The sequence below is a fragment of the Oryzias latipes genome, chromosome 17 (genome assembly GCF_002234675.1).
Source record: "Oryzias latipes chromosome 17, ASM223467v1".
NCBI lineage: Eukaryota > Metazoa > Chordata > Actinopteri > Beloniformes > Adrianichthyidae > Oryzias > Oryzias latipes.
Window position 1 is genome coordinate 26616621 of NC_019875.2, and position 26807 is coordinate 26643427.

At 38.8% G+C, this 26807-nt stretch overlaps 1 long non-coding RNA gene across 1 annotated transcript; it reads right to left on the reverse strand.

Moving 5' to 3' along the window:
* Positions 1-1940: 1940 nt before the first annotated feature.
* On the reverse strand, positions 1941-7571 carry LOC111949137. Its single transcript, XR_002875204.1, has 2 exons — positions 7239-7571; positions 1941-3199 (listed from the first exon to the last, which is right to left on the reverse strand). It is a non-coding gene; the product is annotated as an uncharacterized LOC111949137 (long non-coding RNA).
* Positions 7572-26807: the final 19236 nt, after the last annotated feature.

Below are 26807 nucleotides of genomic sequence, written 5' to 3' on the forward strand. Positions count from 1 at the left end.
AAAATTTTCACCATTATGTCTGTAAAACTCACGTCTGCAGTGTGTGAAATTAAACAGGTCTAATTCAATTGTTGAATGTTCACTTTATCATGTCTCTAATTTGTAGCTTCCTTAAGTAAAAAATAACATTTTCCTAAGATTAATTTGATTTTAGTCGCCAGTCATTTTTGCTGTATATTTATTGGTGTCAAGTTCATGTCTTTTTACGTCCTTCTCACTCAGCTTTTGTGTTTATTTGAAGCCCAGTCGTTACAAACCCACTGGCTGCAGGGGTTGCTTTCATGCCACAAGGATGAATGCTCTACAGCAAGCTGCCCTTTTTTCTGTTGACACAAGTTACTACTGAAAGGATTTTGGCAGAAAGAGTTTTTTTTTTTTTTTTAACACCGTTACTATATTTTTCTGATAAATACTATCTCTGAACAGTATTTTAATGTAGTTTAAAAAGATTCTAAAAGTCTTTTTAAACAAAAAGTAATGTAATTATACCTATCCATATTTGATGCATTTTTGTGTATAAGTAATTGTGTGTGTGTGTATGTGTGTGTGTGTGTGTACTGGGGATTAAATGGTCATGGAAGCCAGCTCGAGCAACACTGTTCCACCTCATTAGCTGTGATTAATCGGTATGTGAGCTTTCCCATGAACCCCTTTGCTTGGTGGAGACAGAACTCACCTTGGAGGGCAGGGAGTCCTACAACATCACTGCTGTTAACACTCCCTGCCGAATGCCAGAATGCCCTGTATACAAATGCATTTCACTTTATTACCCTCAGGAATTCCTGCTTTTACCCACATATGAGCCGGCTTTGAGGCTTATGCTTTGAAATGCCCCACATTTACGATGTGACCCTTGAAATTGTTTTTTAGTTTGTTTGTTTTGGGTATCTAGAGAACAACGAATTTTACATTAAAACACTTAAATTTGACTAATTATATAAAATAAAGATATCCTGACATAGATAAAACATTATCACAGATACATTTAATGTTTATAAAAATAGATAATAAAAAATGAAAAACAATTGGTTACGTAATTGATGTTTTGTATTTTTCAAATGGTTTTAAATGTTTATTTTAGATTGCACTGCATTTCTCTGTATCATTTAGTATTAATTTAGGTTTAAGGAACTCAAAAAACAAATAAGTTCCACTTCAAGTTGTATACAAATCTCAAAGTTGGTGTCAATTAATGCAATATATTTTGTAATATCGGTAGTTGCATTTTTCTTTTTCTTTCTAAGACTTCTGTCTAAGACTTTCTTATCTGGTAATATGAGATCCTTCTGGATGATTTTGGATGGACTGACTGCACAGCATGTAAGCAATAAGCAGATCCATTCAAATTAAACACTTTCAAATGATGAGTCTCTTATTTTTCTGTTTCTTTCTCATGTGTTTCTGTAAAACAAACAAATCTCGTTTCTGTTTGGTGCCTCATCGGAATGAGACCTTTTTTCATATGCGTGGATTTAGGGAGTTATGTTGGCCGATAGACAAAAAGAAAAATTGTGCAAATCCATTTAAAGAAAAGGAGTAAAAAAAAATACTTTTATTATTTGGAAAGGAAGTGTTCATTAAATGTGGACTTTTAACCCAAATAAGAACTGGCTACTGAGCAGATGTGCCCAGAGTGAGCACATGATGAACCTTGTTTCACATTTGTTTAAATCTTCTGTTCCAAGATAATTCAGGCACAAATGTGCTTAAAGCTGCAGAGGTTTCTTAATTTCCTGTGTGGGCCACACACAACTGCCTAAATCCTCTGGATACGGAGTGAACTCTGCAGCGATAAAGAATCTGCTGTCATTTTCTTAGCCGTAAAAATAGATTTTGGCAAAAGGCTTTGTCTACCACTTGTGAAAAGTTAAATAAACAATTAACTTAATACTTGATGCCCAGAAAAAGAAAAAAAAATTTCATTCACTCTCAAGAACACATTTTTGAATTAAGGAATGAAGTTTTATTATATTTAACTATAATGTCAGGATGCTACAGCTCATTTTTCAATTCTTTCCACCTTGCTGAGTCAGTCTGCAGGAGCTGACCACTGTTGTCATTTTCAGCCTGAAGTGGAGAAACATTTCAGTGCACCCATTTCACCGAGTCTAAATCGTCCTGTTAATTTGAGCAAGTTAATGGACACAGAGGTTTTCTTCCTTGAAATGTCTGGTTGTTTAAAAAGGTTCATGATTTACAATTTGACCCAATTAGTCACCAGTTCAACATTTGAGCGTGAAGATGCGCTTTAAAAGGACATTTAAGTGTTTCAATGAGAGGAGAAAAGCAGAGAAAGCAAAAAGCCTGGAAGTTAACGGGGGCCACTCCATCCACACCAACATCAGAATCCCAGACAGAGCTCTCATTGTCTACTGAAGACACTGCTCTCTGTCGCCCCCAGACACCTTCCCCACTCAGTTCTTCACCACAAGCTGATTGAAAAGCAGTTTTTTCTGACTGCTTTGGAGATTTATTTCTCCTAAATATTTTGGATTTATACCGACATAAATGAGCACTTCACACACATAATACAGCAACTTTACAAAACCATCATTGCATAATGCATCCCTGCTTTACACCAGGGTAGCTCACACTTTATCGGCATGAGAGACCCAAAAGATCTACATAGACTTATGACGAGCAAATTTTAATGTGATTCAGAAAAGTATTTTGAATTATATGAATCAACTTTGATTAATATGTAAGATTGCAACATGATAAAAAGTACCTCTGTCATTTTTTCTTCAACAGCTTGTTGAATTGGACTCGTGCACGTATTCATGTCAATGACGCTGCAGATGATTGTTTTAGACAGAGGTGAAATGCAGGGTTTTGAAATTCTATAAATCACACCCTGCTAAATAATTCAGAAGTGGAAATGCATAAATGATGTGGTCTGATTCATCTTCACACCTGTCAAAGGTCTCTTTTGCCTCCAGCACCACGTAGACTGAGTGCTCTCTAGAGTTCAAAGCCTGGCATGGCTCTGGCCTTCCTCGCCAGCCTCTTTGAGACAAGAGCGTCTTTATTCCACTGCGGGGATACTGGTGGTAGAGAAGGTTGGGATTCCACACCTGTGTTTGCTAGTCCCCAATAATTGGGAGTCGTATACCATTTTGAGCCCGGAGTACAAAGTGGCTCACTCATGAGGTACTCCGGGTGAAGACTTTTGGCTCCCAGTTTGATGTGGGTGGAAAACCTGATGGTGCAAGCAGAGAACATGAATTTCATGATGGAACGTCTACACTGTATGGTTAGAAGCGTCACTGTTATGAAAACAAACTCAGATTTTGTTCTTTAAAAACTGGAGTTTCAGCTCCGGTGTTTACATTCTTTTGACTACCGTAACTCTTCAACCAGAATTAACGTAAATCCAGCCGATTCTGAAGCAGAGATAGGAAGCCTTCACTGATATGCAACACTTTACATATCATATACCACGTCCATCAAGACGACTGTTGTTGTGAATTTGGGCTATACAAATAAAATTGAATTGAATTGAATGGAATTAGAGTGCTTACGCACTAACATTAATCAGCCAATTTTGACGGCTTTTAATAAGCGGTATGCAACAGCTTTAAAGACGATATGAAAAGCATCTTTTTCTTTATCATAATCAACAATTGAAGATTACACAATCAACCGTATGTGCAATCAAATAGTGCAAGATTATATATGTTAAAGAGCGTATGGTCTCTGATGTTTAAAAGTTAACCCATGGCTGCTCTCCTGGTTGGGCTGGAGCTTGCACTTTCTGTCCCCCCATGCCTCCCTGCTCTCTGGCTTTGGGGGCCCCCAAGGCGGTCCTGCTGGCCCTGGCCTGGGTGGCGGATGTGATCACCCGGGGGGGCAGTTGTTCTCTATCTGCTACCATGCAGGTGTTGGGGGATTCTAGCTGCGGCGGGGGTCTTGGTGTGGGGATGGCTGGGCACTCCCCCTCCTTCTTGTCACATTCCATCATCTATTTTGGAGAAACATGAACACTCAATAGAGCACAGGTGTTAGCTCACCTTTGCACAAATATTTTGCGTGATTGAATGAAATATTTCACACTAGTCGGTCTGAAGGCACAAGTATGTGTGTGTTAACATTATCTGTATTGGCCCCCCTCCTATGGTTGCCGTATGGAGTGGGCTCCCCCTCTTTCGGTTTTATTTGCACCATAGACATGTAGGGTCCTTGGTAGGGGGGGTGCTTGGACATCACTGCAAGCAAGCAGCAGATTTCCTCCTGGCACCCTACCCGCCAATTTTAACCGCACCTTAGACATTTGAATGAATGAAAACTTTATTAATCCCAACAAGGAGAAACTCAGTTCCAGTACATCTCGATGAAGAAGGTCAGACAAACAGCAACACAGGATACACACATCTCGAGAGGTTACTGAGGTCAATGCAGCCGAGCGCCTTAGATGACCTGCGCCGGCGCACCTTTGTATAGCATGCAGATGGACCACGAAGGGGGCCGGGGGTTGGGTTTGGTGACAAAAAAAAGTCGTATCCCTACACTGCGTACAATGTGTTGATACAAGAAAAAAACTACACCGTTTAAACACAAATAGCACATATTCAGACAAAGACACATTTAGGGCCCCTTGGTGGGGAGGGTGAGGGGACATCACTGTGAGTAATCAGGAGATGTCCCCTTAGTGCCCTACTCGCCAATTTTAACTGCACCCCCCTTAGTACACACACCCCTCCCCCTTCAATATATACATTCCAACATAAACACACACGCATGCACACACACACCCTCTCAAACACACATACACGCACACACATTTTGCAAGGAAGGTGGGACCTGGGTCCATCTGTCCCCTACCCCTTCCCTGGTGGGGGGTGCGGGCCCCTTGGCGACGGCGGCCGTGTCCCCTGGGTGCCGGCTTCCTGGGCCCGGCGGTGCTCTCTCCGCACGGTGGGGGGGTTCATATTACACCTGAGCCGGGGGTGTTCGTGTCCCTGGGGGGTGGGTTCTGGTCCTTGCCCCTGAGCGTTGGGCCCCGCCAAACTTCCAACAGTGGCCGAGCCTGGTCGGGCCATATTTATAACACCCCTTGTGGGCCACCCTTTTTTCCCCGGGGTTCCCCCCTCCTGGGCGGGGGCGGCGGGCCCCTGCCTTGCTCCTCCCTGGACCAACCGTGGGCTGGGTGGGTGGCTGCCTGGAGTGCGGAGCGGGTCTCCCTTGGGGGGTCCTGGCTCATACCTGGGGTTGGGGCGGGGGGATGCCCGGAACTCCTGGGTGGTGGTGGGGTGCTTGTCTGGGGCTGTGGTCTGTGTATGTGGCTGTGGGCGTCCTTCTCCGGTGGGGCCCTGCGTTGGGCTCTTCCGGCGCGGCGGGGGGGCTGCTTTCCTGGCTGGGCTGGGGCGGCGCTCTCTTTCCCTCTGCGCCTCCCTGCTCTCTGGCTCTGGGGGCCTCGCGGCAGTCCTGCTGGCCCTGGCCTGGGTGGCGGTCTTGGTCGCCCGGGGGGCGGTTGTTCCCTGCCTGTTCCCGTGTGGCGTTGGGGGAATTCCGGCTGCCGCTGCTGCTGCGGCGGGGGTCTGGGTGTGGGGGTGGCTGGGCGCTCCTCCTCCTTCTTTTCACACTCCACCATCCATTTTAGAAGAACATAAACACTCACCTGAGCACAGGTGTTAGCTCACCTTTGCACTAATAGTTAGCATGATTGAATGAATGAAAGATTTCACAATAGTTGGTTTAAAGGCATAGGTATGCGTTCGTGAACACTATCTGTTTTGTGTACATGTTGACAGATGGACATTTTTGCAGCTAGCAGGTGTGTTTGACACTTGGGTGTGTGTGTGGACAGGCTCCGCCCTTTTTGCACTGCATTTGAGCCTTACCATGGTGATTAACAACCAGTAAACTTGTTGCTTTATGCTGCTTCATGGTCTTATCCCCCTTCCCCTCCTACTATCACCCTCCTTCCCCCCCTCTCTCTAACGTCCCTCTCTCTTCTTCCCCTCTTTCCTTTTCCGTCCGGTCCAACACCAAAGATCTTCAAACATGTTTGAAATTAATAAAGTTTGGCCTCAATTACAAAAGGGGTTTATTCAGACATACCTTTGGTTTGTCTGAAGATTAATAACCCCTCTTGTTAAAGTAAAATATGTCCAACACAAGAGGCCCTCAGCTCTCATCTGTTTGCCCAGGTGTTGGACAGGACAAGGTTAAAAAAAAAAAAAAAAAAAAAAAAAAAAAAAAAAAAAAAAAAAAAAAAAACATTTGAGTGTATGTGTGGACAGGCCCCGCCCTTATAGACTTGTATTACATCTGAACCTCACCGTAATAAGTATAACCATCCAGAAACTTGTTGCTTTATGCTGCTTCATGGTTTTAACCCCCCCCCCCCTTTCTGTAATCACCTTTCAATCCCCCCCCTCTCTACCGTCTCTTACTCTTCTTCCCTCCTTTCCTTTTCTGTCCGATCCAACACAAAAGATTCTCAAATATGATTAAAATGAATAAAGTTTGGCCTCGATTACAAAAGGGGTTTATTCAGACATACCTCTGGTTGGTCAGAAGATTCATAACCCCTGTTGTTAAAGTAAGATATGTCCAACACAAGAGGCCTTCAGCTCTCATCTGTTTGCCCAGCTGATGGACAGGACAAGTTTAAAAAAATAAAAAATAAAATAAAAGTTAACCCTGGAGACCTGGGAACAAATTTGTTTAGAGCTTTTAAAGTTAATTTGACAATTTTTCTTCATTCATTTTGGTTAGTAGCAATAAAAGCAGAAAATAAATGTAAAATAAAAAAAAATATTACTAATAGATTATTACTATTATTATTATTATAAATTATATAAATAAAAAAATTGACCCCATGGGTTCTCCAGCGTTAGGATCTGAAGCAGCGAAATGTTTTGATCTTTTAAAGCCTCGTAGTTAAAACAAATTTTACATCTTAAAAAATAATTTTCTTAAAACTGAAAGTTTTACAGACCTGCACAATACAAGGAAAATATATTTTTAAAATATACATGTATACCAGCATGGTGAAAGTATTTAAATATTTTTTTTTATTTAAATGAAATGCAATCCCTTGTATCATATCTAACAATTTTTGGTAAACAATTTGTTTTTTTTCAGTCTTTAAATTAAAATGATCTTACAGACTTCTGATATGAAGTACAAACAAGATGGAAATAAGTTCATAAGGAATAAAAAGTCTACCAAGCAGTGCTAAAACTGTTGGTTAATCCAAACACAATCAGAAAAAGTAAGAAAAAAAAACTCACCTCGCCGCCTGTCAGAACAACACTCACTCCTCCACCCGTGTTCACAACCTCCGACTTCACGCAGGAAACTGCTGCAACAAAATGCTCCGCATGTCATTATTTCAGCACAAGTTTCCTAATTCTCCATGTGTTATGTAATGCATTTTATATATTTTCACAAGTTGACAATGATAAATGACGTGACAGCTTTGCCTTTCCAGTCCATTATCATATTAATTGTGATGGTGGAAAATGTCAAAAGTTTCCCCTAGTTGTCATGCAACCTTTCCCCACATGCACCGTTAAAAGCGACCAATGGAATCCAAACGAGAACCGATTTGATTTAAAATGTTAACCGGCTAGGTAATTTATTACCAAGAGACAGAAATTTTAATAAATCATTCAGCTCTGCAAACTTCACTGTGGCAAAGTTCAGCAATTAGACTTCTACATAAAGAAGGTATCCTCCTCTGCAACGAGGGTGCGGAATTTATGTGTTCTTGACTTGGTGGGTAGATTCAAAACCCTGGTTAGGGAGAGGGTTGGCAGCTGACATATGAGGAACTTCTCCTATATGATAGAATACACACATTATGCTGTAAATCTGACCAGAAAATGGGAATGTTTGGGGGGCAGAAAGTGGTCAGATAGGGGAGTGATGCAGAGTGTTGAAAGAATAGTTAAATATTCAACCCTAGATCGGGTTGCCTTATCTTGACTTGTGTGTGGTTTTATAAGTACTTTGGGAGATGCACAACTATAATTTTCTTTGCACCTAGAAAATATGAAAATTAATATAGATTGGCTTAAAGGTGTTTTAAAGAATCCCATAGAATTGAAGATGCAGCTCAAACATGTTCAGTTTTGATCTTTCATCAGTTAAGCTTTAATGCTCTGTCAATATTTAGCTCTTTTTTAAGGGGGTGACTCTATGCTACTGTCTAATCATGGTGGCCAATGAGTAGCTCTGTGCTAAGTATGGTTCTGAATTCGAAGCTCAGAATAAACTACAAGAGTTTCGTCATAAATAAATAAATTTCACCAATGTTTGACTTTACCAAACTCTTGTTTCCATGAAGGAAAAATAACATTCCTGTCCCATATAAGCAAAAGTGTTTTTTAGCATTTGGTGCATATTACTGTTAGAATGAATACTTTAGAAAGAAAGTTGTCATTTTCATCCATTTATTAAAAAATAAGTATTCTATTGTAAAAGTTGATCAAGTTTGGGACACCATCTACTAAAATAATGTATTTAAAAACATACATTTGTTTTAAAATAACCATTTTAGTTTTCTAAAGATGCTCAATAATAAAGGATCTGCTTTTTTGGTCATTTTCCTTCAATTTTTCTAAAAAATTCAATTCTATTCTAAAGTTCTATATATATATATATATATATATATTCTTGTTTACAATGACTTATGTTCATTTCCGAAGCAGCACGTTACCCATGAGTTCATATTTATAGTCAGGAGACCTTTTTCCAGTAATTTTCTAGCATCCAATAAAATTCAAACTAACACAAACGTCAAGTTGGAAGTTGTGTTTATCCTGCAGTCATAGATTTTCATTATTAGGATATTAAACCAAAAATTAAAACAGCTCAATCTTCTACTACTGGTGCTTTGTAAACCTTTAAATGTCATCATTTTCATCCCCCTGAGCCAATCTTGTATTGTTCCACTGTCATGTTTATCTTCCACCATACTGTAGTTTTTTTTTTCTTCATCTGCTTAGGTCCAATTTGATGCCAGTTATAACTTTCAGGACAGTTTTCTGAACATATTAAGTTACACAGACATAAAGTAATACAATGGCATTTTTGAACAGCCTTAGGTCAACATGCCAATTAAAATTTAAAGATTAGTTCAGCGTTCTGTACTTCACGACCATAAGGAACTGTGAGAGAAGGTTGGAGAAAAGGCCACTATACTCTTCCTCTTCATAAAATAGTGCTGTGTATGACACCATGTTAACATCAAAGTTAAAGTTACAGGTTAAAATGAACTGATCAAGTTGCATGTGTTTTTTTATTGATATTATTCTATTGAATGTACTTTCTTTTTACTGAAACTATTTGAAATCCACTGCTTCTTTATGGTCAACTCTTTCTAATACACATAGGAAGAATATAGTAAGCTATTGCATGAGCTGGACAGGTTTGAACAAGCTGCAGAACCCTGTCGCCCTGGAGTCATTGGGCATCATGCTCATGTTTTTTTGTGTTGGTGTATGAAATATTGGACATAAAGAAAAGGAAGCTGAGAACACATTTTCAGTTTCCTTTTTCTCCCTGTTTTTAAAAGCCTGGGAACATTGAACTGGCCAAATTCAGATTGCCTCAAGGCTCTTCAAATAAAATGGCCATTAACAGTTTTTGCGTCATATTAAAGCAAGTGGTGCAGAGTTTGCCATATGATATATTTTCAAATGTTTTGGTGAAAGATGGAGTCCGAAAAACATGCGGTGTGCAAAGGTTATGGGAATTTTGATTAAAAAGAAAGATATGTGCTCGCTCAGTTCTCCTCTGATCCTGTTCATTTTAGGACATGCACAGAAACCCAGACAGAAGTCAAAGCCTGGTCACTGCTGTGACCAGGCTGTGACTTCAAAATGATGCCACATGTGTTTGACCCGGTGCTTTATCCTCCTGAAGGACATTAGCAGACTGGCCAAGGCTGCAGGACAAACACATCTTATAAAACAAATGAAGAAATTTTATAGCTTACGTCAGCCATCATTTAGCTGTCAGAGGTGGAAGCAAAATAGATGAGAAATGAAGTGCTGAGACTGGTCTGACCTTGTGGGTGATTGCTGTCTAAATAGCTGAAGCTGAAATTGGGCATTTTGTGCCCTGGCACCTACCCAAGACACAATTTGAGCTAAAAAAGCATGACACGTCACTTGCCAAAAGCATCAGAGCTTTCATTTTCCAGCTCTTCCACAGTAGAACCAAGAAAAAGGAAAAGAAATTCAACCGAGATCTGCAGAAAATTAGGAAATTATTTCTGAGAATCACTCTGGATTTACATAGCTGTGATTACCAAAAACATTAGCACAAACTAAAAAAGTTTGTGCTAATATTTTTGTGCTACTATGAAACAGTGTTTCTGGTGTTTTTAACACGGAGGACTAATATTAAGCTTAAAGTTGCATTTCTGTATTTAAATATTTGTAAATTATTGTGCAGGAAAACAAAGTTTTAGTTGCACCGCAAATGTTAGGGGCTGTAACCTAGCAGGAGACCATGTAAACAGAGAGCTCTCTGTTTGAGGTGGACGGGAACGGGGTCCCGCCTACAACTTGGAGGCAAACTTCTAATGAACTACTGCTGCTCTATGTGACATATAAACTATGTCCCAGAAAATTTTGGCTAAAAACTTTTTGGGTCAAGATGTATTTTCCATAAAACTTTAAAAATGGTGAATGGTGTAGACTTATACAATAAATTGGCCTAAAGCGCTTTACAGTCACAAGCTCCATTCAGAATCCGCTGATGTGCATGCAGACAGCTAACCAGACCACAGGGAGCTACGCTGGGTTCAGGGTCTTGCACAGAGACACTTTGACACTTGGGCAGGCAAAACAGGAGTTAAACCTGCAACCTTTGATTAGAGGTCAACCGTTCTATCTCTGCACCACAGCTACCCTTTTAAAGGGACAGTCTAAGACAAGCAATTGCTTCACAGTAAAAACAGTTCAAACACAGTACAAACAAGAGAAACAAATAGTCTGGATTAAATACAAAAAAACATGTAATAATTTTTAATAGTATTAATATTGAAAAAAATAAAGCTTGAACAATAAACTATTAATTTTTCTTCATTCAAGAAAAAAAAGAAACTAAAGAGAATAATATAAAAACACAAAAGACAAGCAAATGAGAACAGGTCACACAAAGTGTTTAATTCATATATGGAACAACATGTTTTAAAATAAGAATTTAGGATTTATCCTCTGTTTATTCGACCCAGTCCTTCTTTTTCCATCAAACTAATGCACACTTGTTTCCCTTGCATCCTTTTCTATAAAAAAGTATGCAAATAGATATATTTTCTTTTCTTTTTTTTTTTAAACAATGGAAATGTGTAATTAAATATTACATCTGGCTCATTTTTGTGACATTGTCCTGCTAAAACACACAGATCTACTTTTATGAATCACAGACACTTTAGCAGCTACTGTTAAGTGTCTGGTATGTAGCCGTTGCCTCAGTTATTTGGTTAGTTCAGAAGCGTAATCCAGAGGTGTACCTCTTCAGGATCTTCTCGGGGCCAAACTCTGAGCAGGGATCACTAAAAATGGAATCCAATCCCGAGCTGTCTGCTGGAAAAGGCTGGAACTAATTGATCAGTGGGGAGTATCTGTGAAAGAGATGTTCATGGGGCAGCGCTGACTGCACTGGAGCCAGAGGGGCTGCTGTCTGATCTGACCACCTCTGGTATTGCAGAACAGCTCTACACCGTTACCCACCAGTCGACCTACAACCAAAACTATGCAGAGATTTGAAATTATGAAGCTAGTGATTTTTTTTCCCCTTGCCTTCTAATTTTTGTCATATCTGTTGAATTATGAAGGTATTGTTTCTTCCTCTAATCTCAAATCCCCTATCTGCCTCTCTTTTTTTACCCTTTTGCATATTTTATATCAGTTGTCTGCGTTAAGTCCTTTGCCTCTGAACTCAATCCCCAGTCTGACCCTCTGCTTGAGCCCCTCAGCTGCCGCTCTGCTCTCACACTAACTCCCTTGTTTATATCGGGGATGCAATTAAGTTCGAGCCAAGTAGAGGAGTCCCAGAGAGAGAGGCAAGAGTGCAAGCTTGTGAGTCAAATTACATTTTTTTTCTCTTCAAACTCCCTACTCCTCCCTTCAGCGTTTCACTAATTTTCTCCTGCGCTCTGTCCATCGCTATCTCTTCAAACATGGAGAGCCATACTTCTTGTTCTCCTGAAGAACAGCAGAAATACAGCTAAGTTCTGTGGATGCAACGTGAATCAGATTTGGGATCTGTGGAGTAGAAACATGTGGACAGAAATACCCTGATAGGCAGCAGAAATGTTCAACAGCAAGACATTACCTCATTCGAGTGAGCTGCAACAGCAAACAGGAAAATTGTGCCAATCTTTCCTTTATTACTGTCTCTGTTCTGCCCAAGTATTCGCTGAAAAGTGAATTTAAAAAAATGTATTTAAACATTTATTGCCCAACCCCCTCTTATTTTATTTGTGAAAGTGGAATCAGTTTGCATTGTAAATTCACATTCTCCACATGTGTGGTCCGTCGGCCCAAGGGACCTATCCCAGAATTGCAGACACACGTGTGCAGGCAGAAGCAGTAGTGGAGTGCAGAGTAGATAAACAGTGTTCTTGATGGCCACTGGGCACACTCCACATGCAAACGATGCCAAGCCAGATACTTTGCAGGAGTAAATAAAAAAAAAAGCAAACACAAATAAAAGAATTCAGCTTTCATTTTACATGACAACACCTCAGCAAAAATGTTTGGGTCTGAGTACTTTCTGGGATTAACAGTGTTACTTTTAAAACGTTTGTCATTATTGATATCAGTGTCAAAGATTGAAGAGTATTCCACCCCGTCAGAGCAAGTTAGCATCACTTTCACGCAAAAACGTGCAAAAGAAACTCAGGGGATGTGTGCAGCTTTGACAGACAGGGGGATAAACACAGGGATTGTCCCTGACCTCCCAACACTAGTCTGGAGGAAGACGAATAGCCCCCCAATGGGCCCTGAGCAGATAAAATACACCCTACCGTCTTCAACACCAGGTGTGACAGCCATCAGGGGTGGCCTATCAGCAGGAGGCACAGAAAAGGGGAGGTAAGGGTGAGGGGGCACATTAGGAACATATCAGCAATTACTCTCTGGGTTTATTTTCCTTCCTGCTTTAACGCCTGAAAACCAAATTGCATTCATCCCGGGTGTTGATTGTATCTCAAGATCCAAGTGAGAACACTTTGCTGAGTCATTTGTCGATTACCTGATAATAAATGTTATTAGTTTGTCAACCTAAATTTGTTTTGTTGTTTTTTTTCCTATTGGTTTTTAGATGTTGGCTCTTATCTGGAAAGTTCAGTTCCAGCTTTGTTCTTATTTTACCCAGAGTTCCAAATCAGTTCCTTTATGTAATGGAATTCCCAGGATCGAGGACATGTTTACCTCTTTTTCCAGGCCCATTAGGCACCAAGCGGCTATATCATAGCTGACACGAGAAAATGGCCGCAATCTGTTTAAGCCATGATCTCTAACTACATGGGCCCCACATCCTCAGATTGGCCTCTGCGAGTAGGGATATGAAGAAGAATGATGGTCATTTATATGTCCTAAACTTTCAACGTGTTAAGGGTGCAGACACAGTACAGCTGAGACAAACAGATTAGCAGTGCTTTTACTTAAGCAGGAGAGTTGAAAAATATCATGGCAGCTGTGAAATTAGTAACTTTTTATTTCTCAAGGGGCAACATATGCTAATTCTGTCATTTTGTGCACAAACAAGGGAGGGCTGCTGTAAGCAAGGAGAGCTCGTGTGAAAAAAGGGAAGCCCAGACCACTAATTTCCTGTGTGAGCATTTGCGGCAGAGCGGGAAAGCCAGGCTGCTCTGCGACTATCAGGAATCAGCGCAGTTGCTCCCAAAGCCACCTCTGCCCTTGCGATACCGCCCCCCCTCCCCTCCACTTCCCTCAGGCCTCAGGGCCACTGTGGGTTGACCTTGCTCAACCATGACCAGAAAACAAAGTGATATCTCACTTATCTATTCGCCTATTCAGTCATCACGCAATAAGTTTTGACTCGCAACCCTTGACCTTTGCAGGCCAGAACACCAGTTTTCCTTTAACACCAACCTGACAGCCCCCAACCCTCCACCCCTCATATTTAAAATCACTATCACTGTCAAGGTGGCCTAAGCTTGACTTTTAGTCTTATGCAATATCCTAAGTAGAGTAAAAAAAATGAACGAAAACAAAGCATCCATCTTGAAAGAGAGCTCTTCAGGTAACTTACTGCTGCAGCACCAAAGACTTCCTGGAATGCATGAGAAACCAATGCTTTCTTCATTTATTTTTTGTTTGTATGTTTTTTTTAGGGCCTCTGTAACTTTCTCTGTAGAGTCAGTAATGTTATATCTAGTGGAAACAGATATACTTGGGAAGATTTTGTTCCAGTGCTGTAATTGTATTGAACCTGAGATACTTATCAACCTGATTTTCTAAACCATATTGCTGCTCCTGTAAGCTTGTTCCATTAAAAACCTGCATTAACAAGCTTCAATAGGAAGATTTAATTTTTTTAACCCCTTGATGCAAACATTTGTTTCCAATTATTAAGAAAAAAAAACTTCACTTGTGTTCTCTTGCTTTTAAGTAGATGCTAAATAAGGTTGAGATAGTAATTTAACCACACCACATGAAATAGACAATAAGACCTTTAGGACAACCAATACAAATTTTTTTCTACTTAATCACAAATGTTATTTGAGCTCAGCAGAACACAAGAAAACATGTTTAGCCCTCCCATCCCCGACTACTTGTTACTAGGAAACTTTCTTCCTTTTTTGGAAGACCAACTGAGCATAATTTGACTCAAAAAAGAGATTTGTCGAGAACTTTACTGCCCTGCATGTGCAGGAGACGCTGGAAAAAGACACACAAGCTCTTATTGAATACCTCAGGGGTGTACATGTTGATGCACAATGATTGCATACTTGTGTCTGTGTTTGTGCCCTTGTGCATCTGAGTAGGGAGAGCTTAAAGCTGCTCAGACGGGATCAGGACTTCTTTGCCCTAACACATCTGGGCTTTATATCAGGCCTTTAATTAATCCTGAGTGAAGGCCAGGCAGTGACAGGCTGACTGGGCAGGCTCCAGTCTAGGACAAGACCTGATTTATTGCAACTGAACTCCAACCAGCATTGATTTATGTGAGGCTGAACAGAGAGGAGAGTTGAGGATGTCTTTAAAGGGACTGGATGTGGACTCTGATGGAGCACAGCTAAACTGCGGAGAGGAACTTTAAGCTTGTGAGTTAATTTCATGCATGCTGTGTATTTTCTTAGCATGCATTTTAGAGGTGTGGTTTCATGTACGCAAAATTTTATGGTTTTAAAGTAGACTGTGGTGTTGTATAATGAACTCAAAGCAAGCTGTACTTACTGCAGGGTTTTTATTATTCAGCAGATAAGGACTATAGGGGAGTGAGAGGAAAGATGGATGTAATAGAGGAAGAGGTGGAGCTAGGGGAAGCAGAAAACCTCACTCCATCATGATGGTTATGTTCCCTCCCAGGCTTACGCTGTCACTCAGAGAGACTCCTCTCGCCTTATCTCACCACATTGTGGGACCGTAAATCCTCCCCTGCTCTTTTGACTTAATCACGACAGTCATTTGAACTCAGCAGAACACAAAAAAAAAACATATTCAGTCCTGTGCAAGCGTCCCCCAAGGCCTCTTTGCTGGGTCGCAGGAACATGTAAAACTCATGTAGAACTGGCTAAGCCGCCCTCCAGAGTGTCTCAATTGAACTTTATATCCTGGATGCTTCTATACTTGCACAGAAGGGTCTAAATATATGGAAGATGAATTGAAAGGTACACGATGTACAAAATAGATTACTTTTCCTCAAAAAATCCGAAGCATCCCATGTGACAAACAGCCGGCCGGAGTCTGGCTGGAACATGAGCTAAAACTTCTTGGAAAACAGGAAATACTCTCACTTAAGAGAACCAATATATCACTGCCAAGTGCTTTGCAATCAGTTGCACACTAAAGAGTCGATGACTTTTAGACAAAGAAATGACATCCAATGACAAAAGCCTTAAGGCAAAAAGGGCCACAAGCTGACTTGCTGTATTATATATTTTGTCCGGGAGCCAAAGGTTCCCACTATCCTGAATTTTCCTGCCAGCAGTTCGCAATCACCAGAGCGGGAAACCAAGCAATGAAGTTCAAGCTGTTGCCAAGACTGGAATGAGTCTGGGTTTTTGTGAGGTCGCGACTGGGGCGTTTGAGTACCACAGACTCGTATCTCCTCCCTTATCCCCTTCCTTCACTGAGGGCCAGAGTAGGCAACGTTCAGTGGACCCATGGGGAATGGGGAATTTACCCTGCCATCCCTTTGGAACATATTTTCAAGCAAGACCTCTTTTCATAGTCATAAATTCTGCAATATTGTTTGGAATGTGCTTTTTAAGAAAAGAGAAAAGCGAAAATAGAGGGTGAGGGATTCTTTTTTGGAGGAGACTTTTGTTTGACCCGAGGAGTCTGGTTTGGATTCTGGTGGTTTGCGACATTAAAACAGATGCTCTGATTATTCTGTCAGTTTAAAGTCAGCATCATTTTTAAAGACACCTTATGATAATTTTTGATCTATTTCCAAAGTGTTCCCAGTGGTCTAATTGTGCCATTTTTAACCAAAATCATGAAAAGTTTGTTGTTTTCCAGAACATAGCTTCTGCTGCACGGCAGGAGTTTATTAGAAATTACCCTCTGAGTTTTGGGCTGGACCGCTGGTGTGGTGCAACCCCCTCTTCCCTTTTCCGTTGCTGAGATCTCGGAGCACGGAGCAGGTGACCTGCCCATTATATTTTCCACTTCAAAAAACAAGCTCTTTTTCAAACTGCATTCTTTTGTCTGCTACTGATTCACATTGATTTGTATGAAGACATACTCAGAAATGCTAATTTGATCTTAATTTACATACTATACGTCCTCTACATTGTAAAAACAGGCCCCAATCTCCCAATGGGGTAAGAAAAAAGGTGTAACTAAGATTTTTTATTTTCCGGGGGGAAAAAAATAGTCATTAAGCCTATTTTTTTGCTATTGATAAACTATCTTCATCAGATTATTTTTATCACAAAATACTTTGCGATAAAAAAATTGCGATAAAAATAAAATAAAAATACTGGGCATTTTACTTTCCTAAGATCCAGGTTTAGCAGTGCATCATGAGAAAATGCAGCTAGAGCATGTTTGAAACACCAAAAACACCATTTTCATCAGAGTGGGTTTTTAAGCATCCAGGAGTTTGACACAGTAAGGAACATTGGAGTAAAGTTGAAACAGCTTACTCTTAAAATGCTTCCTTTCATATTTCATTTTTTTACTTTTGAATTACCCTAGACATTGCGTACCCTTTCAGTGTAATTCAAACTACGCAATTTATCCCCAAGGGGCAATTATTTTTTGAGGTGCAGACAGTAGTTTTAAAATAAAAACAACGTAGATGCATTGAAAAAAATACTACACAACTTACTTGATGTGAGGAGGGGCCCAATAGTAAACAATAAAAATTAAAATACATAATAAAAACAAAAATAACATAAAGTAACGTAGTGTGTGCATGTTCAGTTGAGTGTAATTGCTTGATTGATTAGACGAAAGTAGTCTATTTAAGTGTATAAAAAGTATGCTTTATACTAAAAGTGAGGCAGTATACGTAAAGTTTACTTTTTTTAAACTTAAATTGTTTTAATCTTTTCTAAAAAACTATACATTAAGTAAACTTCTTAGATTGCACGTACATGGTCTATAGTATAATTGCTATTCTTACACTCAAGTATACTTAATAAAATAAACTTCAAGTGTATTACTTTATGCTAAAGGTATGCAAATGCCATATGAACTAATTGTTCATATTCCTTTAATTACCTGTAATATGCATTTTTCATAATTAAAGTTCTTTCATTATGCATTTATTAGCAAACTTACAGTATCTGCTTTACAACCTACAACTATCCACCATATATCCATTTAGTTATTTTTTCCATGCTTGAGAAATTGTGTTAATCACATTAAAAACATATACACCTCATTACACCACGGAAACTTAAATTCAACAAAGAGCACTTGAGAGCATACAGGCCTCATCTGTGATGTAAACATCTTTACTTATCCAGATTACTTCTGTGGATCAGATTACCTCCTTCCCTAAAATTCCTCAACAGAGCAGTTAAGGAAAGCAGCCCCGCTATCCCAAAGCAACTAGTGGCCCTATAATATTTTTTCTTAATCAGACGCCATTACATTAATTGCATGCTCGAGGTTTGGTAGTTGAACTTTTCCTTGTGTAGGTTACAGTGAAGTGTTTGGCATCGCCGCTCGAGAAGCCCAAGGCCACAAGCAGCAAGACCTGTCCATCAGTGGCAGTTATTAGTGCAGACCACCAGTGAACCTGGGCCTATCGGTGGACCTAATAACAAAGTGAGCAGGAGAGCTGAGGGACAGGAAGTGCAGCCAGACAGGCCGGGGCTGAGAAAAGCACTTAAAAAGGAGAGTAAGGCTTCCTTAAATAAAACAATGATAACCCCCCCCCTAATTCACTGAACTTTAAAAATGCTCGGAAACTGAAAAAAATATGTGAAAAATGCAGCAAATGTAAATGTTTTGAAACCAGGTACGGATTTTTTTCTCCAATTCAGGTGGAAACCAAAGTCAGTCGACAGTAAAGAGTGGATACCCCACATGTTTAACTGCCCATCTACATGGGAGGCTTTGACTTTACTGTTTGATAACTTCAATTTCTCTCAGGTTTCACCAGGGACTTTTAATGCTGCTTTTCCTCCTCTCTTCCTCACTGGCTGCACATGAACAGAAGATAAATTTGTTCATACAGAATAATTTGCAATTTTGAGCAGAGATGTTGAACTTCAGGCCTTGAGGGCTGCCATCTTGCTAGTTTTCCACAAACAATGTGTCTCCTGGTGCTGATTACCTGCATCAGGTGTGTTTTGCCAATTAGGAGCTACAATGGCGGGTTTGTTGGAGAACATGTAGGACTCTGGCCCTCGAGGCCTGGAGTTTGACACCTGCGATTTAGAGGAACCACACATCAACAAATACCTGAAACGTGATCACTATGAAATCAAATAATGACATTAATTCCACTGAAAGCTCATCTCTTGGTTCATATTTAATTTAAACACATCAAAGCCACCAATTCATTTGTGGTTCAAACATCAGACCAGCGTAATGCCTGGAAAAATCTCTCAAATGCTGAAGTGGAGCAATTCTTTTTTTGAGTTTTTCATTGGTCTTAAACACCTAAAATATACACAAAGCAAAACTATACCTTTAGTTACAAATTAAATTGTGATTTAAAAAAGTCTGAAACATTTCTCCATTTGAAATAAAACAGCAGAAATATGTTTAATTGTAAATTGAATTTCAATTTTTTCTTTTTTTTTAACCCTGGAAAATTAAGATACAGTACTGATTGATTGATATGTAGATTTTCAAGGTATAGTTGAGAAAAAAACATAAAAACTGAAAAAATCAAACAAGGTTTGTCAAAAGAAACTTTCAAATCTGTACAAAGGATGCTCTAAACCACTTCGACGTAAAACACATTCTCTTTTTTTACCCCAAAGTTTATTAAGGACAGAAACTTTTATTATAGTTTTATTATCTTTCCGGCATATTTCTACTTGTAGTGCTATATTATGGGATGGAGAATATCCACGCTGTTGGTGTGCAAGATGTTCCAAGAAGGAGTTTTTCACAGACAAACTGCATGTTTCAGAACATACCATCAAACATGGTTTTACCATTTTATGTCTTAGGTTTTAAAGATAATGAAAATGTATATTTTTATTATTTCTCCGTCAGTTAAAAACAAAGTTTCTCACAAAATTATATTTATTTGACAGAAGACAGAAGGTGATTATTTAAAGAAGGTGATTTTATGTCCTGTTTAGAGTGAATTATTTATTTTATATGTATTTTAAATCTTGTTTCTAATTATTTTTGCATTGAATTTTCACACTATTCAAGACCTAAATCTGACCTCAGTAGTGTGGCACATTAATAGATCAAGGGAAACTCAAATGTGTGATGATAACATAGTTTGTGAAACAAAAGAGCACAAATTAATGTTTTAAGAATTTTACATATATCATATTGAAGTTATAAAACTACTGTAACAGCACAGGAAATGTATATATTTATAAAATGACAAATACATAACCAAGACAACAAGTGAACTTTACAGTCTTCAGTTATTTATAAGGTCCTCATTCATTGCAAATGCTTTTGATGTACGTCAGAAACTTTATTTCTTTCCTGTGCAACATAACTATCTGGAACAAAAGCGGGTGTTTTTGGCCCAAGTGAATTCTGGGAACTCTGAGGTTGTTGTCTGAGGGTCTCAGCAGTGCTGAACTCCATTTTGGCAGAACTTCAGAAGAGGTCTCATGCAGCTCAAATATTTCGGGTTCAAATGATGTAGAAAAACATATACACGCTGGGTGGTTGAAAGAGGGCGCCCTTCTGAAGGATGTGAATGTGTGGGTGTGGGTATGTTGGGGGGTGGGGGTTGTTCAGCATTGTTTGAGACTTTATTTGCCTATAGTATGTGATTCTAATCCTACCTGGTTAAAATACTGAGGATTTATCTCAAACATTGTGATTTTTTTCCTGATTAAATATAACCAAACAGGCTCTTTTACTGAAGAAAGTTATAAAACAGAAATAATAGTTTTAAAAAAACCTGTGCTTCTCCAGCCAACAGTGAGAAAAAGTCCAGAAGTGCAAATCAAGAACACGGGTCTAAATTCTCTGATCTTCATCCAATGCCTTCATCAACATTTGTTTAGAAGGTGTAACATTTTTGACCATTGTTTGGTCTCGTTGCCAACAGAAATCCAGACGATGTAAAGTTCATGAACAGAAAAAAATTAACAAAATCTGCTTTAGTAAGGAATTTAGCTGAGGGTAAATCAAAGGCTTTATAGCTGTAAGGCCTGTTGGACCACCCTGGTTCTCAAGCCTCCAAAGCTTAGCTGCAGGCCAAAAAACGAACCAAACCACGCAAGTCCCAAACCCTTAAAGTCCTTCTTAATAAACAGGGAAAAGACTTGGTTATTTTTATAAACAACTCAGCTTATTACCATAGTTTGGTGTTGAGGGTTTTTAATTATTTTATTATTTTATTATTTTTTATTATTATTTATTAATCATACTGATTAATAAAGAAAATTTCAAGTCCAATATTTCCTATCAAACTGTTGTTAATCTGCTTAGGGCACTGAAACCTCATTATTTGGGATTTAGTTATTAGAGGTCCTTTGCAGTGCACATCAACATCAATTAAGTTTGTTTTATTTTAACATGTAAAATATGTATATTTTATGTGTTGTTTTTTTTTACTTTTCTGGATGGTTATTGTCTCAAATACAATCTCGTAATTTCATCATGACAAAATCAATTACTAAGGATGTGGCTAAATTCCTTTACGACTAACTGTATAGAGCAATTAATAGTGCGTTCAGTGTTTTGTAGTGCTGTCCGAATCTACAATTCCAAATCCAGTGCCCTAGAAATTTCCTAGACATCTCTGAAATACCAGTGTGCATCGATGCTCAATAGATTGGCACATATAGACCAGCATGCATTGCGTTTGAACGATTTTGTAAAAAAATGAAAAAATAAAGTATTTTTATATATTTTTATAAACCACCTCTTTAAAACACAGTGGGTTCATAAATTGTTTTTTGTAAAAGGTTTCTATTTATTAAGTTTTTAAAAAGTAGTGAACATGGTCTCCGTATCGCTTTTAAAATTCAGGGCACTAGCTAATCCCACACCATATCGTTATTTAGTAGTTAGGGAGGGAATTCAGACATAGCTAGATGTCTAGATATTTACACAGAAAATATCAATGTAGTTGTGTTGTGCACACCAACTATTAGCTACAGGAGAGACACAAAACTGCTCCAGACAGATAAAAACTAAAACGTGTTTGTCATTGCTGTCTGTCTGTTTCTTAACTGAACTAATAAACTTAAAGATCCGTAAACATTTATAAACTGACAAAAAATATTTTACCTATGACAAATAGGGAGCAATGACTAACAGCGCAACCTCTTGCGGACCACCTTCCACAGGTAAAGCTGGTAAACTGGCGCTGTATGAACACTGAGAAGCTGAAGTCATTTCCCCATCCAGTGGTGCGTGAAGTCTGGCATCTGTGTGGCACCGTACCTCCCTTGGAGACAATGATGTCACTGCTCCCATACATTCAGGTCTGCAGGCTGAGGGCTGTAAAGTCTTGTTGAGTCCACAGGCAGGAGATCCTAAACATCACGGGTTTGGCATTAATGCTCTGAATTTTTATTTTTATTTTTTCAAAATATATACGCCCAGGACTGAGCCTCCACCCTCCAATTTAAAGTTTGGTGCAAAACAGGAAGTACCAAATGTTACACAAAACCACTGCAGGCAGGTTGCAAATGGAACCAATTAATTCACACATAAAAAGTAAAATTTGACACCAAAATAGAAGGACTTTTTAACAAATAATGCTTGTATCAGCCTTGCTGGGGTGGGGATTTCAGAATCAGAATCCTTCAACTGTCATATGTACAGCTTTTACACGGACATACGAAATGTGTTCCAGTCCAACCCGAACAAGATCAGACACACAACAAATACACACATACAGTTCAGAGTTGACTGAGCCTGCGCACCTATTTATTTGTAATTAGTCATTTTGATTAAACAAAGCTCAATTAGGATTAGGTTTTTTGATTGGTAGACAAGTAAACCCAACAGAGCTTTAATAATAAAATATCAATTTACTTTTTTTGCTTTATGAGCCTTCCAGAGCCCTCAGGTCCTCAGGTTCAGGTCTGCTGGTGGTCCCCTGGGTCAGAACAAAAACCCACGATGAGGCCTCATTCCAGCGCTGAGGCCGAACTCGTGGAACGGCCCTGCCTGAGGATGTGAGGACTCCATCCCCTGTGGAGGTTTTTAAGAAAATAACCTAAAACTCCTCTATTTCGATTATCTTTAAAATGGTTTATTTGTTTTTTTTTTTTTACATTTCATCGTGTTTTAATTTGATTTTATAGGCTGTTTTTTCCCCGCTTGTTATACAACATGTTGGGTTGCTTTTATTGTGATTTTTTTTTTCTAAGTAAAGCACTTTGAGGTATTCTGTTACAGGAAAAGTGCACTATGAATAAAGTTGAATTAGAGTTTTGCCTTGCCAATTTGCCTTTTTCTTTTGCAAAGCTGTTAGTCTGCTCCTCCGGCTTCAGTAAAGAATCCAAAGGTAACCTCGCAGATTGACAGCCGATAACATAAATATGTTTATGATCAACACATTTCTGAGAATGTTTAAAACTAGAGAGTAGTGCACCTTTTTATACAGAAAATATTTTTATGGATATTGAATTAAGCTAAATGTAAAAAACAGTAAAAAAAATGTCAAGCAAAATATTTAGGGAGGAGAATATGAACAATTCTGATCAAAATTAAACTAAATGTTTTCTTTGATCAAGTCCATTAGATTCAATAGTTGGAGAAAAAAATGTTGACGTTTGTGTTCTGTTTTTAATTTAGTTTTATCAATTAAATGGCATCTTAATTTAACTCCTCAGTTCTCCTGAAAAGTGAAATTTACTAACTTTGGACAGCATAATTTAACTGTAGACCACTTCAATTATCAGTCTGTCCTGATCGAGGCAATCAGTTAGTCTCTTATTGTCATTGTTTACAGCATGTCTACTCTGCTTAAAAGGTGCAAAGTGGCTTCAATAAAGGGTTTAAGGTTTCGCACTTCTCCTGCTGAAGTATCAGAAGACTGACAGTAAACTACAGATCTTGCTGCCTTCTATTAGGAGGAAAACAGGAAGACGGAAGTTCCCTTCAAATAGATGCATCAAACAAAGCCGGACAAGCATCTAAAAAACCGAATCCATGAGTGGCTCAAGAGCTTTATTAGGCCTTGTTGAAAGGAGACAAACCAGCCAACAATTTTTCACGGGTGAAAAGGTGTCCTCATCAAGATGGTGTCATCTATTTTTTTTTTTTTTTTTTTTTTTAGATAAGTGAGAGGAACCAGACACTCTGTGGACTAGACCAAACCCTCCCAACCTTCACTTACCTCCACTCATGCCTGAGAGGAGATACCACAGGAGCAGGGAGGTTGTTATTCTCATGGTTCATCAGCAGATTCTTATCATGCCTGCTCACTCAATCTCAACCCCAGTTCAGTCTTACAGTGCCCAAAACTCCCTTGAAATGCTTCAATTGCCGCCAGTCATGCCACTTCAGGTCAGATTTAATTACTGAAAAGAAATGCCAATAAAATGGATCACAGGAACATCAAGAAGTACTCCTTAAAGGAAGGAGGTCACAAATTGGGATCTCACAATTCCAATATCTATGGTTTCATTTACCTCTTCAATAAAACTGTGTAAAAATGAATATACTGTATACTCATTGGGGAATGAAGAACACCCTTTGAGGATTATAAGTGGTCCCCAGCTTCTGATGGGCTCTATTGTTGAATTCTCCATTTATGATGATAAACTGGCCTTTTAAACACTCTGCCTTTTGTCATTTCAGAGTGGGGTCTGTGTGTGGTCAGGTCTGATTCTTTAGAAAGAAACCATCAATCACTGTTTCCCACAGGATAATTATTACTATTTATGGAGCAAACTCCAACAATATACTTTCAGGGCACAATAACTATTGGTATGTCTACAGAAAGCCCTGTAATAGTAACTTGTTACTTTCTAAAAAGATATTTATAAGTGTGCTTCTTTGTGTATTCATTGTTTTTCACCCAATATTTAGAATAAAATCATGGACGTGTTAAAGAGATTCACATTAAAAACATGTGAACTTTTATGACTCTACAGTCTTAGCAGCTAAAACTTAATGTGCAATACAAGTTTTTCATGTAAAAGGAAGAAACTATAAAGCAGAGATAAGGAGTAAAAGAAAAAAGATTATAAACTAATCAGGAAAAAGACTCAAGAGCATGTAGAATAGAAATGTGCAGAGACATTTTATTTATTTATTTATTTTGTAGATATATTTACCTTTTAGGATTTGTTTGTAGATCATTTAAGTGAGGTCTAAATGCTTAAATGATGCAAATGTCAAAAATAAATAGATTAAATAAAATTACTGATCCACTCAGAACAATGATTAAACATATAGAACATGGAGCCAGAATTTAAAATGAAAGGGAGCTTTTGTTGCGTTCCTGTTTGCACAAATGACCTCTTTCTAATTTAAATAATATTATCAAACGGTGAAACTTGCAAATAATGCAATAAATAAAAGGAAAAAAAACTGCATGCATGCAGACATTTATTTTGAGGCATTTGCATTTTCACAAGAGTCTAGGATTGTTAATGTATTCATTTTACTTATTTAATTTACAAAAAAACACTTAAAAGTGTAAAGTTAAGTAGTGATGTAATAAAATAAAGTTAAGTAAAGTCATAACGTAATTTAACGTAGCGAAACGTGAAGTAGAGTAATATATGATAACATAGTAAAGTAATGTACTGCTAAAAAATAGCTTAAAATTATAATACAACAATTATTTACAGAAAAGAATAATCATGTGGGGGTAATAATAGGCCTGTAAATCCTTTCAAAGAACAAAAAAAGTATTATCGTTTTAAACCAGACTCCCTTGTCCTCTCCTTTGCCTTTTTCTTGACTCCATCTTGCTCCTATTATTTCTCAGAAAGTCCAGGTCGAGTTGATGGAGGAGGGAAAAGTGGTTGAGCCGAGCAAGCTGAGGAACAAAAGCTTCATCTGCTTCTGTAATAATCAGACCCATAAAACTTTGTCAGAAACATCTTGCCTCCTCATTCTTCTTCCCTCCCTTTATTCTTTATGGGGGTCTTTACTGCATTTGTTACCAGTTTGATGGGCTGGAGGAGCGGTCCCAACCACGGCTGACGCGATATTATTCTTCACCCACCCCTTAGCACCTCAGTCCTCCCAAAATAACAGCCTCCTGCCTACTGTTTAAAGTCTCTCAGCAGAGGCTGCAGAGTTGGGGGTGGAGAGGAGCAGAGGGAAGCTGAAAGATGTCTCCATAACTCTGCTGTGAGGAGATCAAAGTGGACCGTTCCTTCAACTCCGTGGCACCATAACGGTTTGGTGGAGTCAGAGCGAGAGCTCTCGCTGCTCGAGGTGTTGTAACATGGATGATTAGTGACAGTGTAAGACTTTGAACATTCTCCACACACAGAGAAAGCCCAGCTGAGCGAAAACCTTTAAACTTCCTAAGGGGGTAGAAGACTGCGAAAAAATGGGGGTTCCATTGCCACCAGAGAGCATTAAGGACTCAGATGTGAAAAGATATCTTCATTTTGCCCTTTTTTTATCAGCATCCTGGGAATAAAAGACAACAAATAGACTGTGGGAGGCAGCGTGCATGACTTTCATTCTTTCCCTTATTAGAAAAGGGAATTCTGCTCCGTGTTTTGCAGCGACTCGCTGACGCACTTGTTCAGAGATGTGCAGTTGTTTGGAAAACACGCTCATACTCAGACATTTATTCTGGGACCAAGAATTGTTTTGGTAGTTTTTGCTAACGTTGCCTGCTGCAGCTTTCGTTCAGAGTGAATAATGACCCCCTGCAATGTTGATCTTACTAAAAAGTCAGTTCATTTTCTCTTGTTATAGTGCAATTTCTTATCAAGTAAATCAAACACTTGTTTTATAAGTGCCAAAAAATATCTCAAACAAAACAAGTAGATATTCATCTCCCCATGATTTTTTTGTCAAAGAAAAAATAATAAAAAAGGAACAAATAAGAAA